Source organism: Amaranthus tricolor, chromosome 14 (genome assembly GCF_026212465.1).
Source record: "Amaranthus tricolor cultivar Red isolate AtriRed21 chromosome 14, ASM2621246v1, whole genome shotgun sequence".
Lineage (NCBI taxonomy): Eukaryota > Viridiplantae > Streptophyta > Magnoliopsida > Caryophyllales > Amaranthaceae > Amaranthus > Amaranthus tricolor.
The window spans coordinates 18,936,211-18,956,844 of NC_080060.1; the positions used below are offsets into that span (position 1 = coordinate 18,936,211).

At 33.3% G+C, this 20,634-nt stretch overlaps 1 pseudogene; it reads right to left on the reverse strand.

The window, feature by feature from the left end:
• Positions 1-5,957: 5,957 nt before the first annotated feature.
• On the reverse strand, positions 5,958-17,010 carry LOC130799478 (uncharacterized; annotated as a pseudogene).
• Between the last annotated feature and the right edge of the window lie 3,624 nt (positions 17,011-20,634).

The window sequence follows — 20,634 nt, forward strand, 5'->3', positions numbered from 1 at the left end:
GAATTAAAACAATAAAAAATTCCAAAATTAGGAAATCACATGAAGAAGATAGAAAACAAACAAGAAGAAGAAGAAGAAGATCATTATGTACCTTGGAATTAGTCGATTTTTTAAGCAATTGTGTAATTACACTAGTTTTCAATAACCTCAGTTGTGAATTTCGCTGGTTAATCTGTCTTGAAGAAGAAAAAGGAAATCTTTTTTTCAATTCGAAAATTATAGGGTTTAGATGGTACAATAAAATTTGAAATCAAAAAGAGGGGAGATGAAATTTGACGGTTCAATGACAATTTAAGAAACATTAAATTTTTTTTCTTAAATTTGAAATTGGTAGATAAAGATAATGAATTAATGTGATGAATTTGGCTGAGATGGCTAAAATATTTTTCGTGAATTGAAATTAGGGCAATTGGGGGATAGGGGAGGGGGACATGTAAATTTCAATTACTCCTTTCTGTTTTTGTTAGCCACGACACAAAAATCTTTCACTACAATTTTGGCAATGTAGCTAACAAAATCAATGACAAAGATTAGGTTGCTAAGTTCGGATTGAACTTTTGATAATCGTTGTCTATTTGTAGTTTATGAAGGTTAGAGGTCACATTTTGTTGGAATGTAGGGAAATTGTTGTTGCCAATGAGGGTGATTATATTGGTTAGGGGTATTAAAGTATATAACATTTCTTGGTGCTTTAACTGAAGACTTTACTCTCTTAAATGATGATAATTCAAAACACATATTAATTAAACAAATAAATTAAGTAATCAGATTTAGTTGTTTAAGTCAGTCTAAAATCATATTGGATATAAGCTTAATAATTGATATATATTTAAGTTCTGAATTATAGGAATATGCTTAAATAACTTAAGTTTATCTTATGATTAAATTTATAAGTCTTGAAATACGTTTCAATGTCTTGAAGATAATTACGTTTATAATAAGGTTAGTTTCGTAATTATATTTGAAATATTTTAATAGGTCAAGGTTTATTAAAATTAACTTTGAAATATTTTAATAAGTCAAGCTTCATTAAAATTAACTTTGATATTATTTGAAATTAAGTTTGAATATTTTATCACACGTTTTGTTCTTAACGTTAGGATATTTTATATTTGAATTTTGTATTTAAATATGTGCTTAAAATAGTTAGATGATTTATTATATAAAGTACAAGGTACACACGTCTAAAGTACAAGCTATTACACGTTTTGTTAATTAAAGTACACGGTTATATTTGAAGTTAAATTGTGTTGTTAAGCTAATTAAAGAGTTCCTATGAATAAGGAAATATTTTAAATTGATACTAAAAATAGGAAATGACTATCTGAATTAATGCTTAAAATAGGAATTAATTTGAATAAATAATTTACATGTTGATTAATCTGGTTTTGCTTAGTTTTCATTTTCTTGTATGAGTACTAACGTGGCAACTTAGCATTGGTTATTAAAGCCTAATTACAACACACAATGACGAGGTTATGTTAGCTGCTAGTACATGTCAGTTTGAAATAAAGCTCAAGGTCTTGAAGACTGGCTCAGAATTTCCAGATCAACAAAAATAACGGATGAAGCTTTCTTGCTCTTCAAGGATGTGTTAAGGCGTAACATCTATATATATAAGGCTTCATTTCAGGATTAAGAATACACCTCTATGCATCTATTCTTTCTCTCTTATAATGAGATCTAATATTCTCTAAGAGTTGTAATTCTTAATTCATCTAGCTCTTACAATTTTTAATAGGCTTAAGTGTTAAAAAGAGTTAGATTATTTTCATAGTTTAATACGCCTAACTTAGAATACTTTTCAAAGTGTTCAACTTGTAATCTCTATTGAGAGATTGGGATTTGCTTTTATTAAAGGAACTTGTAAGACGTTTCTTCAAGGGGAAGAACGTGGTGAGAGAAGATAGTGAGATCTTCTAGTTTGTCTTAAAGTCGGATTAATGAAAGGCGTTGAAATCCTACGGGTTGAAAGAGAGCCCATAGGCGGGGAGTAGGTTGTTTAGAACCGAACCTCGTTAACATATCGTGTGTTATTCTTTAAAGTTTATTTTCCGTATATACGTTATTGTTATACACATAGACTCAAAACTGTCCAAAAATACAGTTTTGAAAGATCACTCCATCTCTTGAAACGAACTTCCAGACAAAAATTTTAAACGCCCATACTCTCTATTCACCCCCACTCTAGAGAGTATTCGACCTCCTATCAACTTTCATTAACCATAAGTTTAAGTTTTTGTTTAAGTTGGTTCCTTGACATGGTATCAAAAGCCAGTGTGACAAGAGGTAATTTTGGTAAACCTTTAAACAAACATACGTTCACCTAAAAACATACGTTTGGTCGGGTAATTTTGGGTCAGGTCTCTTATTAACAATTCTAATGTTGATGAATGAATTGAAGTGGATTTTTGTATATTAGCTTCAAAGATGACTGAATTGAGTGAACTAAATTGAGTAAAAGGCTAAATATATCAGCTTATAACTGAACTAATAAAGTTAGTTTTATACATAACGACAAACTATACCTTCAAAATGATTTGATTAAATCAGTTTCAAATAATCCGATTAAATCAATTTCATACAAATCAATTTTAAAATAATCTGATTAAATTAGTTTTAGATAATTGAAATAATAAAGACAGTTTTATATTTGGAAGGAAAGAAAATGGAGAGATTTGATGGGATGTGTTATTATTTTCTTGGGCAATTTTGAAGTGAAGGGATTTGAAAGGAAATGATTTGAAGGGGCTTAGCCTTCTATTTTTGTTAATAGTAAGTCTTTTCACCTTTGCAAAGATTTGAAAGAATAATGATATATTAACTATCAAAATAATGAAAATGATTTACCCTTAACATTTTGCTTTTATAAATTTGGATAAAACTTTGTCATTTTTCTTCCATGAATTTTAAGTATATAAATTTTATCTTCTTTATTTGCTTTCTCTTCCTTTCATTTCAACAAACAAATAAATTATCTGCTTTTATTTCTGTTTAATTTATTTTTTCTCCTTCCCTTTTCCTTCCCTCCATTTTTTCCATCCTAGTGCTCTATCTAAACAAAGTGTTGGTTCATCACAAACAAAACTGAGCAAGCCAAAAGTACAGTAATTGGTGTTAGGTATCTTTCTTATGTACTGACAAGAGGGTTAAGGTGAAGAATATTGGGACTTCTAGCAACCCAGTTGATTTATTCACTAAGTTTGTTCTATTTAGTAAGTTTAAACGTTGCTTAGACTTGCTAAATATTGATTACTATGTGATGTAGTAGGCCCTTAGGTGCGGTGTTGGGGAGCTCTTGTTGTAGGCATGTTGGACTTCAAGTGGAGCTTGCCTGGGGCTTGAGATGCAGGTGGAGCATTATGAGTTGTTATATATATTTGGAGGACGAGTACGTTATGAGTCTTGGTTGGAGACTTATTGGAATGGGTCTTGGTTGGAGACTTATCGGGATATATGGCTTATGCATGAGCTTTGCATCGGGTTTGGGTTGAGATATTTTCACTATGGGTTTGATGGGATCGTTTGCTGACTACGATTTCTCGTCAAGGTGGAGATTATTGATGATTAGGTGACTCGAACGAGTCTTGGTCATAGAATATGGTGAATCAAGAGGAGTCGTTGACTGGGCGTACATGACTTTTTCCAGAGTGTAGGCGGCAAGTTGTCTCCTGGGGAAGAATAAAAGCGATGAGGCGTCGCAAGGATTCCGTTCTGGAATTTGTGATGGTCGCGAGTCGCGAATGTTCTACCTACTCGCAAAGTCATGAGTAACGAGGTTCTTTCCTAGTGGCGAGCTTCAATTTTTCACAAAGTTTAGAGGTCAGAAACTATGCGACAAGTCGTTGCATATAAGCAACGACTCGTCGCTTCTTGCGGTTTTATAGAAAGTTATTTTTTAACTTGTTTTTGGCCAGTTATCTTATTCTCTTGGAGCCCAAGTATCTTTTATTTAGAGATTACTTTATACACTCCCTTCTATTAGTGCTAGGGTTTGAAGCCACATGTATAGAGAGTACAAAAACAAAGTGAGCCATTCTTGAGAGAGAAAAACTTGATTATCTTTGTAATCTTTGCAGTTTATAGTGAAATCTTTAGATCTCGTGCCGGTGCATGTAGCTATGACATTAATAATGAATCACGTTAAATTTTTAGTGTTATTTCTTATTGTTTGCATTGAATTTCTTGATTGTTTATTTATTGTTTTTGATCTTTGCTTTCGATGTCGCACAACATTTCGTATCATATTTGTGTCATTTATTTCTATTTTAGTGATTATTTCGGTGAGTAGTGAGTATATCTTTTAGGCTAGGGTATTAGATAAAAGTTTTTTATTAAAATGTAGTTTTTAATGATTGAATCGATTTAATCTCAAATAGTGAAAGGTTGAATGCAAGATTAAATGTCTAGGCTATATTAGTAGTTTTGATAATACTAGAAATTTTGTATTAGAATTTAATATGGAGTTGTATTTGCTCATTCAATATATTACTTCTTTAGCTTTAAGATTGTAAATAAATTATTATACGGGCGTAAGTAATTAATTAGGAAATTAAAATCAATATAATTGAACACTTAGGGTTAATGGCAATAATTAATTAATAATGATGTGAGCCGAGAAGAAAATCTTAATGTTGTTAATAAATGGTTAGAGTTATTTGAGCCAGAAATGAGATAATAATTTGATTAAAAAAAGTAATTTTCTATTCTATTAAATAGTTATTGAGTTTAATCAATCCTACCACGTTAATCTGCATTTTATGACTAAAGAATAAATAGTTGAAATAACCATTTTCTCATTTAATTATCATTCTTTTTCTTAAGCAATAATTTCTTTGATAAAATTTTTTGGGAAAATTCACGTGGTAATTCTGAGGTTTTGGGTTTTCCACATGTTAACCAAAACTTTAAAAAAATCCACGCGGTAACCCTGAGGTTTACCAAATTGTTCCACTGTAACCTTTTTGCACATTAAACGTTAGCAAACGTTAATTTCTAAGCTTTAAGGTTGTTGAACGCTTATATATACGACTCACCATTTCAAATGCCATTGGCTTCAACCTTTTCCTCCAAAACATAAACCCTAACTCTACCATCTTTCATCTAAATATATTATTTCTCCCAAATTTAAAGCTTCAAAATTAACGTTTGCTAACGTTTTATGTACAAAAAGATCACGGTGGAACAATTTGGTAAACCTCAAGGTTTCCACATGAATTTTTTAAAAATTTTGGTTACCACGTGGAAAACCCAAAACCTCAAGGCTACCACATGAAAGTTTTTCCTTTTTTTTTGTTATTTCTTAGTTTAGTTTAATTCTCTAGTAGGCATTTGATAAAAGTAGAAATTTATTCTAAAACTTTCTTTGGATTCGACCCTTATTCACTATAATACTAAAGTTAAAGTTAGGGTATTATAAGTTGGATGTAAAAGGCGTTATCAATCATCATCATCATCATCCTACCCAGTATATCCCGCTCTTAGAAAGCTAAGGCCAGGGTCTGGGGAGGGAAGGACGGCGACAACTCATACCCATAAAGGAAAGCGCGGCCAAAGGAGTCCCCCAATTCGAGAAAGATAGAGAGACGCGAAAAACACAAGCAAGACAACTTAAAAGCCTATAGATAGAAGGACCACTACAAAAGAAAACAAAGAACCAAATAGAAAGGAGATGGTAAGGGCAAGGGGTTGAGGGCACTAAGAGGTCAAAGGACGGACATCAGTAATCTAAGATGTGGATATAACGTCTCCAACTACTCCTATCCCTAGTCAGGTCCGCAGAGAGGTTTAATTTATTAGGGTATTATAAATTTGGATGTAAAAGGCGTTATTGATCATATTCCCATTAAAAATCATTCTCAACTCTTGTTATTTTCGCCTTCAACTATATGAGATAAGAATCATTTGGTCATTATTATCTCAACTAATAGCACATAATAACTGACCTCCTAGGAAAGTTTTCCAGAAGCATGCATCAATGCATATAACTTTTCTTCATCCTTCGAACCAGCTTGTTTCAAGCCTTCAAAGAAAATGTGTAGCGTTTGGATTTTAATTACAGTTTGTTTGATAAACTACCTAACAAGCCTACAACATAGTCCTCTGATGGGCTCCCATCAGTTAATCAGAAGCAACAAAGACATGAAATTGAGAGGGGAAAAATGTTAAAAGACATGAAATTGAGAGGGAAAAATGTTTCGATTTTCGACAGAATGGTGGTACTCTACAAAATATACTTCAAAATACTACAAAATATGGAGAGATAACTTAAAAAGCCTTTCAAAGTTCTTCATGCAAGACATGCTCCGCAGGGTTCGCCCCAATTGTAGGAGGTACAATGTCATGTTGCAATACATCAAGTCCGTTAGCAGCTGGTTGTTGCCTAACACCAGCTCTTCTAACCACACCCGATTTAATAGATGCAATAACTAATCGCTGCAGCTTCAATATTCCAATGCGCTTTGAAACAACGTATGCAACAGCTAGAGAGAATAAGAAAAACCCAACAACAATGATGATGCTGCAAAGAGAACAATCGTAATTTAAATTACAGTTTGCTTAAAAACAAGAACATTTGCTATAAGAAAAAGTAGCTTGTCTACCGGTCAATAACGTCCTGACGCTGCATTGTGGAAAGCAAGTTCCGTGTTCGCATTAATAGTGATCGATGCCCTTTGTATTCACTATCTGCTTTTTTCAGTGTTTCTGTTTAACCCTCTACAGGCCAAAAGATCATCTAATTAATCTTGAATTACCAACATTACATTTTCCTACTTCATCATTCTAGAAAACAAGGCCGCATCGCATATGCGGCGGCATTGTAAGGGTTTTTTAAAACAACGAACCGATAATTTCCGCGTTGTAAAGGTGTAAAAAAACCGCGTTTTGGACCGTATCAAGGGATATCTTTTGGTTTTAACCGACATTTAGGCGTTACGATAAACTCATCACTCCCGTTACCGCATCACCGTTTCGTTACCGAAATCCCGACCGTTACCGCATTTTTGTTTTATGGTCACCACTCACCAACCCGGACGGAAATTTAGCCATAAGGGTTTCATTTCATCTAACTAAATCATCAAAGGATTTCTCTTTGTTTTGATTCAGAAATATAAATATTGGGCTAATAGTGGCAGATAAGAAAAATATTACTCTGAAGTTCGGAAAAAAAAAACAATTGGGTCTTAATATTCAGGACTTCTACAACATCAATACAAGATAAGGGGTTTCATGCAAGCCTGTTCATTTAGTTTGCAAAGATTGATATGAAATAACTTTAAAACACTTTCAAAACCCCAACTTCATAGAAATACTTTCATAACTTCATTTTTGTCATAGAATTACTTTCATAGCTTCTTACATCCTCTTTTGCAGGATAATCTGATATGCAGAACATAAAACAGTAAGCGAAATCTAGATAGATAAGAAATAATGTAAGACAAGAAACAACGGAAGTAAAAAACAACTCTTGGGAAGAAGTAACATACCAAAAGTCATTAATGTACTAGCACTTCTTTCCAACTCCTACGCGTGGAAAAAGGCAAGCTTAAAAGGGCAAATGTGCATTCATCAACCAGTACCGTGCCATAAATTGTCATAGATTAAAAGAGTGTGATATCAAAAAGTTTGAAGAGTACTCACCTGAGCCATCAATTGACGAGTGCGACGAAGGCTCTCAGTGATGCTTTCTGCAGCAGATGTCATCCCAGCTTTTGTCCTTGAAAATACAAAACAATTTCACTTAGCTAAATTGGCAGCTTACTGCAAAATAAAATTTGCATGTCGTAAATTTTCTCATTCTCCATTCTACAGGAATAAGTCACATACTGTAAATTGCGTCTCCGCATTGTGGACTCGCTGCCACCTCCTAGGAGAAGTTCTCTCTGCAATCAAACTAAAAGGTCACAAAGAGACAATCTTTTACATCCATGATATAAAAAAAAATGGAAAAGTTTGTTTCCAAACGCACAGATGTAGAAGTTGGCACGTCATAAAAACCAAGAGTACAGTTCGATTAAGCATGATAGAGACTAATTTAAACTCGAAGTTTTGGGCACCTCTAAACAAACTTTAAGAATCAATTAATTCCAAAGGTCTCAAAGAAACTGCAAGTTAATACATAGTTTAGATAGTGTAGAATATGAAACATTTAGCCCAAGAAAATAGTTTTCTTTTCAAAACAAAATCAACATACGATTCTAAATTCCTAATTCAAGGATATCATTTAACTAATTGAAAACTTCCAAATGCTTGATTGTATATATTATATTGCAAACGTCATATAAGCATGTGCCCATCACAGAAGCAAGCTGATCACTCAAATAATTATTAGCATATGTTTATAGGGCAACAATTACATGCAAAAAAATTGCAAGCAATCTTTTCAGTGATGGGTCAAGACTCAAGAGATAGATAATAGAAGGTCTAAAACTAGTGCAAATATGAATCTTCCATAAACACAATCAAGCTAGCCAACTTGGTCAGTGTGCAGGTTTAGGTGTTATGGTCAGTGCGTTGTGCAGGTTCAGATCTTATGCACCTGATATGTGCATTTCAGTAGAAAGGTGTCGGTTGATCAGGTATGGTGATCAACATCTACTGGATGTTCAGTGAATGAGACTAGGGTTCACTTTGGAGTAGATCAGGTCTGCGGTCAGGCACTTGGAACATAATCAGTTGAAGGTGTATACGACCAGTGCAACACTAGGGGCAAATCACTTGTACCAGATCAGGTCAACAATCAGTGAGAAAATCTGTTGCATTAGATCAGTCATCAATACATTTGGGTTTGAGGTACCGTAGACCAGTGAACTTGGGAGTAGAAATGTGGGTCAGTTCAACACTACATCCAATTCAGAATCAGATAACAATGCAAGCATAAGTAGATTTAGTGTAACCAAAAGCATCAGGGTCTGATGGAAATAAGTTCAGTACATGGGTATAGGTGTGTTAGTAGCTCTATCAGCAATCTCTTGGATGCTAGGTTAGAAATGATGATAAATTTAGTCACAAGTCAAGCTGCATCAGGTCTGCAATTGTGCACCTGGGCTCGTGGGTACAAGGCCAATTGGTGCATCATCATCAGAAATCATGCATCTAGTTCCTCATGATGACAACAATAAGAAAAGTAGACAGTAGTATTGAAAGGAACACATGTAAATAGTCGTCCATTTTATTTTTGTTGATTGGTTGAATAAAGTCCAAGTTGTTAGGGATTAGTTAGAAGGTACATAAATTACATGGGCTGTTTGTTATTGATTGTCACGTGGGCTATTAGTAAAGCCTCATGCATGTGCTCAGCCTTCTATTCACATGTGCTCAGTTGTATTCAACTTTTGATGATTAAATAAACACATTCTAAGTGATTAGAATTCTAATCAGACGTGTTCTCTTTCAAGGGAAATTGCCGATGAATATTGCTAACATGTGTTCTTTCTTTGAAACTGAAACAAAGGGAGTCCATAGAAAGACTCCACTAAGATCAAAGATAGTAGAAATTTGATTGAGAGTTGGAGGATGAGGGCTTGTTAGCATGTGATATTAATTGAGTCATGTCCAAGATCAATGTCACATGATCATATCCTTTCATTTTCGAGTAATATCCATCAAAGAGTCAAATAACTTCAGGCGTGCAATCACCTTGATTGGATTCTTGGATTCATTAGCCTAATCCTTGGGGTCCATACTTAGTGAAAATCGGTATCGGAGCTATAAGTCCTCGTGGGATAAATATTTCATTTGGTTTTGACGAGAAGAACCTAAAATCGAAAAAATAAAGGATGATGGAATCTAACAAAATTTAAGATTGAAAACCACTTTGTTTTGGAGGTCTTCTTTTTGTCCATTTAAAAAACTTTTTTAACATAGTAAACTTCATTGAGTTATGAAACTTTTGGCATTAGAAATATTGGATTTGGTGTTGTGCCTAGGGTGATATGAAATTTTCATTTTAGACTACCCAAAATCAATCAGATATGGGTAACTTGGTAAGTTGTTTCGAAAGCCTATTAAGATTCTTTTCTTGTGCTTTGATCTTTCATCATATTATAAATAAATATCTCATAAACACAAAACTATATCATTTGTTTACCTTTTCATAGTTTTTGTAGCTTTCTTAAAATACCTATTTATTGCGTGTTTTGTAAATATACAAGAAGGTCCATTTTGTTTATGTTTTATATTTTCTTTCTTTCTCCTTCGTTTGATAGTCTTTTCAATGTTTCTTTTTTCATTTTGCTTATTTTTTAGTCAGCTATTTCAAATCAGTTTAAAATAAGGCCTTGTGTCACATTGATTTTACATAGTTTTGAATTCTTTGAAGTCAAGTCAAAGCTGGGTTCAATTTCAATGTTGAGTACATATCAAATCATCGGGTGCGTTTTGAACACCTCCTAGCTCCTACCCACATTATAGGTAGTTATGAGGTGGCTTTCTTGGGCTATATAAGCCATCATACTTGTAATATGTGCCATTATAAAAAGAATTAAATAAAAGTTCTGACTTGGAGTTTGGCAGACTTGAATATTGCCATCAGTTTATTGAACATTCTGTTCTTGTGTCATTTTTGTGTGCGTGAGTTTGCAGCCCCTAACATCTGAGTTAGCAGTCCATATTAATTCTCTAGTGAGCTTGTTTGACATATGGCTTTAGCTCATTATCAAATTAGGATAGGGGCATCCACCCACACATGCTGGATAAGATGGATAACATGGTTTATAATTTAATATAAGAAAATTAAAGGCGGGAGTTGTTGAGACAAAATATCTGGTCAATGTGTTGTTCAGGTTCAGGTCTTATAGTCAGTGCAGGTTCAAATCTTGTGCACCTGATATGCAGTAGTTCAGTAGAAAGTGTATCTGTTGATCAGGTATGGTGAGCAAGATCTGCTGGATGTTCAGTGAATGAGTAAAGTTCACTTAGGAGTAGATAGTGCACTAGAAACAGAATCCACTGAAGGTGTATGTGAGCAGTGCAATTAGGAGCAAATCAGTTCAAAGGTACAACTATGGATCCTGTGGGTTACTTAAACCAGATCAGGTGAGCAATCAATGAGCAGATCTGTTGCATCAGATCAGTCATCAACACACTAGGGTTTAAGGTCTGGCAGACCAGTGCACTTGGGAGTAGGAATGTGGGTCAGTTCAGCAAGACATCCAATTTAGAATCAGAAGATAATGCAAGCATGAGCAGGTTTATTGTGACCTAAAGGATCAGGGTCTGAGGGAAATAAGTTCAGCACATGTACAGGTCATGAGCAGCTGTTCTAGTTCAGAATCAGTGTCGAAGAGGGACTGTCCAGGTGGGCACTTGTGCACCTAGATTCTTAGTTTTATAAAAGCACAAGGCGCATTGAGACACAAAAGGTCCTTTTTCCCGAGGCGCAAGGCGAAAGGCGAAGACGCGAGCTTTTTGTATGCGAGGCGCACAACTTCGTTAAAAAACTCCAAAATCATTTTTGAAACATATTTAATACTTCATAATTAAAACATGAAATTCAAATTATAATAACATATAAGTAAGCTAAACACTATTTTAGCACATATTACATAAAGTCATACGATGATTCGATAAGTCAATAACATAGTCTTGAGTTAAAAAATCAAAAACAAAGGAAAAAAGAAAATAGTGGTTCTTGATGCTTGAATTGTTTTGTGACACACTTAAACAAACACTTAGAAAATAAATCTAAATCATACGTCAACCAATGAAGATGGCAGCACTTCAAGGTTATTTTTACTCTTTCGTTTCTCCCTCCACATTTTATCTTTAGGGCAAAAACGAGTGTAAATATTTGCTTTCCATTCATTAAACAACTAAGAAGTGAGGGTTATTTTAGTAATATTAGGCAAAGACATGTTATTTATCAAAAATTATATCTGGCATACACGAGGTGCACGAGGCACGCGAGGCGCAAAAAGGCACACATTTGAAGAGCCTCATGTAGTACATGCGCCAAGAATCAAAGAGGCGTTTAAGTGGTCTTCCGTATGACCCATATAAACCCATAACTAGGTCAAAAAAACATGAACACTTGTGATCTAAGGAGTGTTTTGGTTAACGCTATTTTTTACAATATATAGGAAATATTTACAGTATGTATTAGTCTTCTAATTAATTGTTTATGTAACCGACCCAATCTTTTGGGATTGAGAATTTGGTAGTAATTATTCGATGGGATAAGCGACATCTATGCTTTCTGAATGATAACAAATACCCGGAAGATTATGGTTACTGAGCTAAGTTAACAACTCTAAAGGTGCATATGAAAATTAGTAAAAATCTTAAAACACCTAAAAGATAGTATTGCATTGGTATATTATTGTCTTAAAAGCCTAAATAATGAAGGGTGCCATCATGTCTACATTAAAATTACAAATTTTATTTAATTCTTAATATTTTACATATCACAAGCATATTGCAGAAATCATCACCTAAACCTGGCTAAGAGAATAAAATACCATAAACATATTAACATGACTTAAATACCAACTCCCTAATCATAATAAAGTCAATGTTACAAGTAACACTACCCTGAATGAGTATCGCCAAACACAAACATAAATGAGGAAAGCCATTTGGTGATATGACAGTACAATGCTTTTTAAATGTTTGCAACTTCCAATCAAAGAACTTTCTAGCATACCTTACCATAGATATTTATTTACGAAGCAAGGACGGACAAATACAAGGAGTGCATTTATGAAAGGTATTAGGTAATAACAAAAGCATTTTCACTACACAAAATAAAAACAAGAGAAAATAGATAACAAATTTTGTATTTACCTCTTTCTGAGCAGTTTTCCTGATGTTTATCTTTGCTTGCAGATTAGCATTCCTCAAAGCAGCTCGCAAGCTAGGAAATAAAATAGACACTAAATATCAACTATATATACAAATAACTGAATAAGTATCAAATTGGTTCCAAGAAAGAACAACATATAAAAAAAGGAAAGAATAAAGCTCTTTATTCCATTTTTCTTTTATTTGTTTCCTCCCCTTATTTTATGGAGGGAAAAGGGGATGACACCTTGAAGTTTTGAATTCACCTTTGACATTGATGTTTCCAGTTTTCAACAAGAGCCTATGCACTCTGAGCCTCATCATATGTTGGAAGTTGCGGAGCCAATGTATCAAGCTTAAGCTGCAACGAATTAAGCACAACCAACCCATCCTGTGCCAAACCATTCAATCTTGGAAGAGAGTTTTTCTCTCCACTCATATCTCGTGATTTTCCATACTCTTCTATTGCCTTTATATATCCTTGACACTGAAAACTTGTTTCATCCCACTGTTTCTCGACTTCCTTGACTTCCTTAACAATCTCATCCATTTTGTAACTGCAGAAGTAAATATGTACAAATCAACAACTTTCCTTTCAAGACACCACTAAGCTTAGTTACTTATTGTACAACTTGGAGAAATGTTCAATGCATAATAAAGAGAGTCTATTTCGTGTAAAATAACCACTAAAATTATACATATTGAATTAAAAATTATAAAATGTGCAATTATAGCGGTTTGAAGTGCCAGGAAAAAAGGGTTTAGATTGAGAAAAATACATGAGGGTATGAGCATTATGCAACCTTGGTTTCTTTTGATTATTATGTGTAATTCCTACGCATTGGATATTGTATTATTAGAATAGAATCTTGGTTATATTATGGCCTTGGTTATATATATAAAAGGAGTTTATTTCCTTCTTTCATTGTTAAATTAATTGAAGTTTTTTTTCTCATTATTCATCTTATTTGTTCTTTTGGGTAAACTATTCATCTTATTCTTGCATTTACTTTTGAATACAAAATGTATGGAAGTAATCATGGATGTCGTATTGGGAAAAAGTACAGAGCAAAAACGGTAAGAAATTTTGAGTAAAAGAGTAGCGAGAAAAGGAGAAAGAAATAGGGAGAATGATATGTAGTAGCAAATCAATACTATTTGTTGATGGAGGGCGGAGCGTAATGGTTTTTGTTACCGGATTTTATGAGGGTAACAAATGGGAGGAAAACATTCCCTTGAGAAATGGATTGGGTTATCTTGGATGTCTAACCAAACACTTAGTAATGGTAATGCATTATTCATTCCGTTTCCTGCATATAAATTTTACATACCAAGCGCCCTCTAAAGTGATTTCATTTTCTTCTTATTACTCTTAGAAAAAGAGGGGAATCAAAACAAAGGTAATGATTAACCCAAAGAAATAAAATTGGTTAAATTTTTTTATACCAACCAATAACTAATTAGATGTCTTAATCATTTATGACCCGTTTGGTAGATGGTATTAAACGGTGATAATGAGAATGAAAATTAGAGTAATTTCTGTTGAAAAATCTCTTGCTACCTTGATGGCCATGCTTGTCCAACTTCAATCATCTCATTTTCTTCATAAATTTCAATCCAATGCATTACCATTGGGAGAGGTGGTATTAGGTGGTAATGAAAATTTGTATATACAAAAACCTTTTTTATAATCAAAGTTTCATTACCATGGGAATGACATGGAACTTTTGATGATATTTTAAACTATAAATCATTCTCATTACCATCATTTAATACCACCAACCAAACGGGCCGTTATTACTTTATTTCAAAAAAATTATACCAAACGAGCCTAAAAATTTTAAATTAGAAGGTAGTGGAGCTAAAAACGCAAATATGTAGAAAACTTCGTATTATAGCGATTTTAGCTGGACCAAGCCTAGCAGAAGGCGAGTTGGGCATAGACGTATTGCTTCTATTTAAATAAACCCACTCATCCTCCTTCGAAATATTAAACATATCAATTGACCAATCCTTCGCCGTTGCAGGTGACTCGCCATTTCACCACTGAATTCTGATCAATTCATCGGTACTTCTCCTGATAGGGCTAGAACCAAGGAGGGCTCTCTCTGGCTTGCAATGAATGCAATTTTTAATGCTTATCCTGACCTAGAATGGTATATGATTGAACCCTTCTTGGCTCCAGAAACTCCAGTCACTTTGTGCATTCCCACCCTAATGGCCCAATAAAAAGCATCATCTGGCCAGGGAACTGTTACTTCTACTCCTTCTGCCTCGACGACTCCTCCAGCCAGCTAATCAAGAACTTTTATTTTTATTATCTCCTGGAAGTTTCAAAAATTTTGTTGTATATTGAATACTTCCAGTTATTTGTAATTTTTATTTTCTATTGAATGAATGAACATTTGACTATCTTGATCATTTTTCACTTTGCAAACTTTTCATCAGTTGATAATACTTCCGTATATTCATCTCCATAACTTGAAGAGGATTTTGACTAACAACTCATATGACTTGAAGAAGTATCTGAACAAATAATTCACAAGTCTTTTCTTAATCTCTTCTTGCCAAATAATCTTCAATCAAGTTAGGTCATTGTTTATGTAACCCAAACGAATCATATCTCAAACCATAACCTCTAAAGGGGTGTCACAAGGTCTAAACTTAACTATAAAAGCTAATATGGAGAACAAACAGCTAAATTACAGTCCCAAATATTACCTGAATCTACATAAGTCCGAGATAAGTCTACAGAACCAAACTATTACAAAATTCTACTATAGAAGGGCTCGTCGATGAAGTTGTCTCCTGAACCCATTATATTACCAATAACAAACATTTTTCACCAATTTCTTAATTAAAATGTCCATCATTTTCATTCTAATCATTAAGATTCGTCCAACTTTAATAGAATATATATGTATACATATACATAATATATATATATATATATATATATATATATATATATACGTATACGTATACATATATATACGTATACATATACGTATATATATATATATATATATATATATATATATATATATATATATATATATATATATATATATATATATATATATATATATATGTGTAATACTTCATGAAACTAATTCATTCATTCATATCCTAATGTATTTTTCTATAAGTAATTATACTAGAACAAGGAGGGTATCAATATATATGTACCCAAACATAAATAGAAATGGTATATATAAAAAACCAAGGGATTATTTAGAAATGGAAAAGTTAAAAGAAAATTGATACCTTCCTCTAAGAGTTCAGATTTAAAAAGAAAGATCAATATTGTTGTTTGCACTTCCTTATTGCTGAGTTTTCAAAACAACCCGAATTAGGGTTGTGGTGTTTGTTCCTCTTTTCGAACAAGAATCGGGAGGAAGGAGAATAATGATGGCTTGTTGCTCTAAAGAACCCAGGTAAAAGAACAAAGATAAATTATGTTATTTTATGAGAAATTCAAACGCTGCTTGCAGGGACAAATCCAAGGCTCAAACTTCCACCAGGGAATCAAGCTTCAACAACATTATGCCCCTATAGAATGGGGCTGCAAATTACATCCCACCAGGGAATCAAAAGTATAACTCAACACTTATATCTGACCATGAATGACATTTTGGTGTCTAATGTAAAAGTTGATCCCTTCAATAAAATGGTGTTCATTGGATGTTTAAACTAATTTTGAAAGAAATCAGAGAGCAAAGAAGCATTTCCAATAAGTTCTTTAACCAATAACTCTAAAATAAATCTTGGGGTGGTCAAACAGCTAAACCTTCAAATCATTTTCACGCTCTTGGATAAGCTCTTTCCAATTTCCACTAAAAGATGGTAAAAGACCTTTCTAATAACACGCAACTTTTCCAATCATCCAAATATAAATAAAACAAAGTTAAAAGAAATGTATCTATCATATAAAAACTAAAAGTGGTTCTACTAAAGGAATATGTTAGATCAAACAACCTGGCTTCAACAGTAGCCAGGATCTCAGGGATGTAATAATCCTTAAACCATAGCAAGTAGATCTTGAAATCAAACAATTCATAGATATTTAATCAAGCACAATGACACATATCGTAAAACCAAACACATTCACTAATTCACAAATCACAATACATATTAACATTCCAAATTCCAAAGTTATAATAAGTAAAAACATATTAATAATTGAAGAAACTGAATTTGAAATTTGAATTAAAAAAAAATCTTTTGAGGATTTTAAAAATCAAAATAATACCTGAAATTGAATTGAAGGTGGATTGGTCTGGTGGTGTTTACAGTTCACGGTGGCCGTCAGAGTCGGTGGGCCTAATGGCCTTGACCTCACGCTTATTGGTTCACGGTAGCAGAAACAGTGGGCAGTGGCCTTGTGAAGTGCGAACCATGAACTGGGTTATAGAAATTTTAGGGAACAACGAACAGCAGTGAAGGGTGGCGTCTGGCGTGTGGCAAGAGATGCCGACGAAGGGTGGGTGGAGTCGGTCGTCACTCCTCCGGTCGTGGGTGGGTAACTGGGTCTCAGGGATTTTGTTCGTGGGTTTGAGAAGAGAAAATTATTGAAATAGATATGCTAATTTATTAAAAAAAAAAAAAAGAGAACGTAATAAGAGGCAAATCAACTTGTTTTAAAAAATAAGCGTCTAATTTCTAAATCTGAGGTTTGTTCTGTTTATAGTTAGTAACTGCGAATAAGTGCTTAATTTTTTAAAAAGACAAAGAAGTTGTTGCTGTTGACATTTTTACCCTGTTCGCAGTCACTAATAAGCCCATTCGAACAGCTTCTTTGCCTTTTTAAAAAATTAAGCATCTGTTCGTAGTTACTAACTGCGAACAGAACCAAACCTCAGGTTTGGAAATTAGACGCTTATTTTTAGAAATAAGTTGATTTTCGTCTTATTTCGCTCATTTTTCTAATAATTTATCTTATCTATAACATTTTTTGGAGAAAGGAGAAGGTTAATGGTGAGTCTAAGAAAGGAGAACTGAGAAGGGAGGCCACGCACGTGATTGACTTTTTTTCTTTATTTTTTAAATGCCTAAAGACACGTGCCACGTAGCGCGCATCTAAATCCGCCTGGCTTGTTGCTGTTTTTTCATCCGAATTTTTAGGAAAAAAATGAAAGAAAGAAAAAAAAAAGAACGAGAGGGATATTGCCATATGGGTGCACAACTTTAAACGACAAAATAGAAATTTAACCATGTAAAGTGCACGAAAAAAAATTGATAAAGTATTATTAATAAAGTATATAAAACTACAAATATTATTGATTTAAAAAATGTTATAAGTGTGTTATTATGCGAGTGTGCAAAAATATCCAATCTGGAATATTTGGTATATCTAGTATCAGGATCGATTCAATATTCGTTTTGAACACCCCCAATTAAATATTAATATTTTAATGCATCACATTGTAAATAATGTAACAAAGAATAATTAAAGCATTAGGATTCAATGATTTACATGTTAGTAATTGATCCCTCCATCTAAGTAAGCATGGAAACCATTACCCATCTATCACCTCTAAAAAGAGAGTTTGGGACTTCAAATCTTTCAACTATTGGTAACATTTCATGATTTCTAAATTTAATTTAATAAATTTTTAATTTAGATAATTTTTTAATTTAGAATTAAAACAATAAAAAATTCCAAAATTAGGAAATCACATGAAGAAGATAGAAAACAAACAAGAAGAAGAAGAAGAAGAAGACGAAGAAGAAGAAGAAGAAGAAGAAGAAGAAGAAGAAGAAGAAGAAGAAGAACATTATGTACCTTGGAATTACTCGATTTTTTAAGCAATTGTGCAATTACGCCAGTTTTCAATAACATCAGTTGTGAATTTCGCCAGTTAATTTGTCTTGAAGAAGAAAAACGAAAGCTTTTTTTCAATTCGAAAATTATAGGGTTCAGACGGTACAATGAAAATTGAAATCAAAAAGAGGGGAGATGAAATTTGACGATTCAATGACAATTAAAGAAACATAAAATTATTTTTTTTTTTCTTAAATTTGAAATTGGTAGATAGAGATAATGAATTCATGATGAGATTTGACTGAGATGGCCAAAAAAATTTTCGTGAATTGTAATTAGGGCAATTGGGGGATAGGGGAGGGGGACATTTAAATTTCAATTACTCCTTTCTGCTTTTGTTAGCCACGACACAAAAATCTTTCAATACAATTTTGGCAATGTAGCTAACAAAATCAATGACAAAGATTGGGTTGCTAATTCCGGATTGAACTTTTGATAATCGTTGTCTATTTGCAGTTTAAGAAGGTTAGAGGTCACATTTTGTTGGAATGTAGGGAAATTGTTATTGCCAATGAGGGTGATTATATTGGTTGGGGGTGTTAAAGTATATAACATATCTTGGTGCTTTAACCATAAGTTTAAGTTTTTGGTTGAGTTGGTTCCTTGACATGGTATCAGAAGCCAGTGTGACAAGAGGTGTCGGGTTCGAATCTCAATCACCTCTCATTTAAAGTGGAATAGTCAGCGCATGTGCGCATCCACACTTCTAGCCCAATGGGCTTTCGTGTGAAGGGGCGTGTTACAGTATATAACATATCTTGGCGCCTCAACCATAAGCTTAAGCTTTTGGTTGAGTTGGTTCCTTGACAGGGGTAGTGTTGATGATAGTGCAAGTGGCTAGGATTAGGCACTACAAAAGCAATCAACTCCTCAACTTTCTGATAGAAGTTTGGGCGTACATGAAATTTGTATTGGATTCAAAATAACATTCATATAATCAAAAATGATTAAATACATTTTTGTGGGATACGTATTTCTCACCTATACATACTAACACTCTAATCACGTGAGCTTATATCTCACTAACTTCGTATTTTTTCTGTATACTCACATCCTTACTTTTTTTTTCAGAACACTTAGAAGCATTTCATGTAATATTAATAAACTTACTTGGTGGGTGAATGTGTTGCCAACTTTTTCTAGTTCCTTTCATTTACAATTTCTCTATATAGGTCTTATTTTATCTAGATTATTTTGCTTAGATTAACATTTTCTATATTTTTCTACATTATCTTCGAACACTCCTAATATTAAAAATCTTGTACACAAATTCTTGATTGATTGTTGATACGCATGACACCAATACTTACCGATCTTCTTACTTGTTTTTGTTGTCTTTGGTAGGGGTGTTCAAATTCGGGTACCGGGTCGACCCGGATCCGGAAATCCGGGTACCTAAAATTGTGACCCGGATCCGACTCGGTTAAACCGGATACCCGGTTTTGATTGTTTCCTAAAAATTGTGTTTTTTTTTCCTGATTTCTTTTAACATTTTTTTATATAATATTCAAATTCTAAACATAAATATCAGAATTCAACTTCAAAATATTAAACATAAATATCAGAATTCAATCAACATTACCAGCAATAGGAGTTCACTTTCATCAATCACCTTGCAAACTAATACAGACTTCCTTTTTTTGCATAATTTACATATCAATATATCATCCATTCATATGGATTCAATGGCAAAATCCAAAAAAAGGGGAAAATCTAACTAATGAAGAACATACAGACTTGACAAAATCTAACTAATGGAAAATCTAACTAATGAAGAAAATTCAACTTAACACCGAAAATGTGAAAATGGCTAAATCTCTATGAAAAAAAACCTTAAATCAAAACACACAAATGACAAAATCGAAAATGGCAAAAAAAAAAAATCAAATAAGTACCAAAAACCAGGTTTGTTTCGGATGAAGAAGATCTTGAGAAGAAGAAGAATGGTGATGAACCGAAAGAAACTTACCCAATTAAAAACGGTGAAGAAGAAGAATGGCAGTGGTCTGGATTCTTGTCGACGTCTCAAC